Source organism: Nomascus leucogenys, chromosome 15 (assembly GCF_006542625.1).
Source record: "Nomascus leucogenys isolate Asia chromosome 15, Asia_NLE_v1, whole genome shotgun sequence".
Taxonomy (NCBI): Eukaryota; Metazoa; Chordata; class Mammalia; order Primates; family Hylobatidae; genus Nomascus; species Nomascus leucogenys.
The window spans coordinates 33,246,059-33,250,460 of record NC_044395.1 but is presented as its reverse complement, the minus strand read 5'-3'; the positions used below and the strand labels follow the sequence as shown (position 1 = coordinate 33,250,460).

General features: G+C 41.3%; 1 pseudogene; it reads left to right on the top strand.

Annotated features, from left to right (window-relative positions):
* Positions 1 to 1,474: 1,474 nt before the first annotated feature.
* On the top strand, positions 1,475 to 2,389 carry LOC100606245 (annotated as a pseudogene).
* Positions 2,390 to 4,402: the final 2,013 nt, after the last annotated feature.

Here is a 4,402-nt window from a genome sequence, read left to right as displayed (position 1 = left end):
AGTAATTGAAATAGAGACTGTGTGGGCCAAAAATTCCACCCTCATTTTTAAGAAAATTTTGCTGTCCCTTAGTGAAAATTAATCATAATTTGTTCAAACAATATCCAATGCGTGGACATTGAAACTGTTCCCAATATTTTTAACTTAATAATGCTATATGAATAATCTTGTGCATGTGTATTTTCATATTATTGGAGGTTGTGATATGGTTTTGCTGTGTCCCCACCCAAATCTTATCTTGAATTGTAGCTCCCAAAGTTCCCACATGTCATGGGAGGGACCTGGTTGGAGGTAATTGAATCATGGGGGAGGGTCTTTCCTGTGCTGTTCTCATGATAGTGAATAAGTCTTACAAGACCTGATGGTTTTATATAGGGGGAGTTCCCCTGCACACGCTCGCTCTTGCCTAACTCCATGCAAGATGTGGCTTTGCTCCTCTTTTGCCTTCCGCTATGATTGTGATTCCCAGACATGTGGAACTGTGAGTCCACTAAACTTCTTTCTTCATAAATTACCCAGGATGTCTTTGTTAGCAGTATGAAAACAGACTAATACAGAGGTACATCTCTAGGATGAATTCCTAGGAAGTGGAATTGATGGCTCAAAAGCAAGCACAGAGTTACTTGAACCTGAAAACCTGTGCCTAACTAAATTTGGATAAAATTTTGGTGATTATATGTTCAAATATCTTTTTCTGGCCCATTCTCTTGTCTCTTTCTCAGACTCCAAATAAATACGTGTATGTTATTTGTTTAGTTTATTTCAGTCTTATTTTTCTGGTTCTTCTTCATATTAGATATTTTCTATTGGTCCGTCTTTAAATTCTCTGTTCTTTTCCTCTGCCATCTCGATTCTTCTAAGACGATGAAATAAATTTTTAAATTTCAGATATTACATCCAAAATTTGGGATACTTTTTTATACATGAAGGATAAGAATAAAGAATAAGGATAAATAAAAGCATATCTATTCTTTATTTCTATATATATGCAAGCTATATCTTCCTTTACTTTAGATATTTTCTATTAATATTTTCTTTTACTTCATTGCACATAGTTATAACAACTCCTTTAACACCCTTATCTACTACTTCCAGCAACTGCATCACTGTTGTTATCTTTTCCTTTAACAATAGGTCGCATTGGGGCAGTGTTGTCTGATGGGTGCTGGAGACCTTCCGTGTCACTGCCGCTCTCACCATGCCTTGGGTCCAGACTGCGCCACAGCCTCTCAGGAGACGTAGGCACTCAGAACCTCTTTAGCGCCAGATTCCAGGCTGCAGGCAGCCCCATGGCAGTAGCATAACAGAACCTCTGGATGGATACTTCCTGGGAGGTTTTGCTAATTTGCAGCAGCTAGACCATGTTTCTCATTAACATCTGTCTGTCAGCTTAGTCATCACATCATTTCACTGTGGTGGCAGGGACTCAGCTCGGAATTCTAGACAGAAAAAGCACCTGGACCCCAGTTTTTCAATGGCTTCAAGACAACCAGAAGTGCCTGCTGTTGAGGCTAGTGGGCCTCTAGGCAAGATGTTCCTGCCCATCAGGACATATCGTTGGGCATCCAGCTACGATGATGCCCTCAAGGACCCTGTGCCCATGACTCTTCCTCCATTGGACATGGGCAGTGTCCCCTGGAAGCCAGTGATTCCAGAGCACAATATCAGTGCCTCACCAAGGTGGAGGAAGATGAGGCCAGCCTACCCTCCCCAGCCATGACCCTGTCATCAGCCATTGACAGCGTAGACAAGGTCCCAGTGGTGAAGGCAAAGCTACACATGTCATCATGAATTATCTGATCACAAAACAGACCCAGGAAAGTATTCAGCATTTTGGGTGACAGGCAGGGCTGAGAAATGCTGGCTACCCACCTCACAGGGGCCTCACCACCAAGGAGACCAAGTACCTTCCAGTGGCAGGAGCACTCCACAAACTAAAGCTACAGAGTAGAGAGATAACAAAAGAAGAGAGGCAGCCTGCATCAGCCCAGTCACCCCAAGCACCACTCCTCATTCTTCCCCTAAGCAGAAGCCCAGAGGCTGGCTCACTTCTGGTTCTTCCACAGCCTTACCTGGCCCAAATCCTAGCACCATGGATTCTGGAAGTGGGGATAAGGACAGAAACTTGTCAGGAAACTGGAGCCTCCTTGGACCAAGATGCCTTCAGAAGTATGATTCTGGAAGTTTTGCCACCCAGGCCTAAAAAGGAGCCCAGAAGCCTTCTCCAATAGAATTGATCCATGCCCAGGCCAACTGAATGGCTGAAGATCCAGTAACCTTCAAGATGCCCAAGATGAACATCCTAGTGATGGAATGGAAGAAACAGCTACCACGGACCCATAAGCTCAAACCACCTGACTTGAATGTGCTCACACCCACTGGCTTCTAGAGCCCTTTCTATTCTAGGGACTCTATCTTGGCTGTGACATAGGAAAGGTACATTTTTAAAAAACCTGTTAAATTGAGACTAGTGCTGGAGACATAATTGGTATTTGAGAAACATTAGTACAAAGCTTGCCCTTGTTGTGTGCAAAAAGCCATTTTGTAATGCTTTAAAGTTGGACTAAATAATCTCAGCAGTGATGTATGGGGGATCTCATTACCTCTTTTTTCATCATTTACCTAGATAAGAACTTCGATCATTGCTTACTAGGTAAAGAATATTTGTGCTGTTCTGAAACCCAGACTTCTTGGTTCCTTTACCACTACCCATGTGAGCATTGACAAATCATGGCATAGAGGGGTTCACTGACTCGTTGAGAGGACTCTGACCCTCTTGACTGCTGGTGCTGTGCCCCAGCCTTTTCAGTTAGGGGCCCCAAGATCTGTTTAAAACCTGGGTACAGGTAAAAGCCAGGCTTGGCCTGGAGCCCTCTTTCTAGGCTGAACCTTGAGTCCCCCTGCTTTTTGGTAGACCTAATGGATCACTGTCCTGCAGCCATTTCTTCACGTGGGGCCTCTTAGGCCAGTGCTGAAGGAGGCATGCTTCTCTTTCTATGCCACAGAACAAACACTAGTCTGGCAAAGCCTTTCTTGTGCTTTAAAATGAGATTAATTTAATTCCAATTTGGTTGAAGACTTCCTAAGAGAGAAAACTCAGTCTACTGAATTGGCATAGGTAAATGGATGTTAAACTTTTTTAAAGTAACGTAAAGTAAGATGGTAGGTACAGTTAGATTACAGTCTTGAGGCTCATGTGAAACCAGTGTTAACTTATTTTGATATCCTTGTTCAAGTCAGGGCCTGAAATGTCTGCACCTGGAGGTGAAAGAATTCAAAATTTTTTGTACGAAAGCATTTTTCACCAAAATAAGCCGCATTCCTTTATGCAACACGTAACTTTACTGAGGAAAGGAAATAGGGAAACTGCCTTTTTGTTTCTCCTCACTGTGTACAAGTTCAGTCATTGTCTTGAACATTGTCTCAAACACCCACTTTTGTTTTGGATAGTATCTCATCTGCATAAGAAGTTGACCTCTCCATAGAGAGGCCTGGAATCCAGAATTATCAGAACAATTAATTTATTTGCATCTTCTATTATGATCTCATGTTTAACAATAAAAATTCTTACTACTTTTTCAAAAAAAAAAAATAGGTCACATTTCCCTAGTTATTTTTATTTATTTACTTTTCTGAGATGGAGTTTCGCTCTTGTTGCCCAGGCTGGAGTGCAATGGCACCATTTCGGCTCACTGCAACCTCCGCCTCCTGGGTTCAAGCGATTCTCCTGCCTCAGCCTCCCTAGTAGCTGGGATTACAGGCATGTGCCACCATGCCCAGCTAATTTTGTATTTTTAGTAGAGATGGGGTTTCTCCACCTAGTTCTTTGTCAATTAATGAGACCCTGTCATTTGCAGCAACATGAAACTGGAGGCCATTGTGTTAAGTGAAATAAGCCAGGCACAGAAAGACAAACTTCCCATGTTCTCACTATTTGTGGAAGCCAAAAATTAAAACAATTGAATTCATGGAGCTAGACAGTTAGAATAGTGGTTCTAGAGGCTGGGAAGGGTAGTGGGCACGGAGTGGGGGAATGGTTAATGACTACAAAAATAGAGTCAGATAGAATGAATAAGATCTAGTATTTGAAAGCACAACAGGGTGACTACAGTCAACAATAAATAAAATGTAATTTACTGTACATTTTAAAATAACTAAAAGAGTATAATTGGATTGTTTGTAACACAAAGAAAGGATAAATGCTTGAGGCAATGGTTATTCCATTTACTCTAATGTGATTACTGTACATTGTGTGTCTGAATAAAAATATTTAATGTATACCATAAATATATACACCTACTATGTACCCACAAAAATTAAAAAAAAATGATATATATATATATATGATTGTAACCTGAGCAAAGTGAATATAAGGTTTAGAAGACTCGGGAAAAGTCTTATG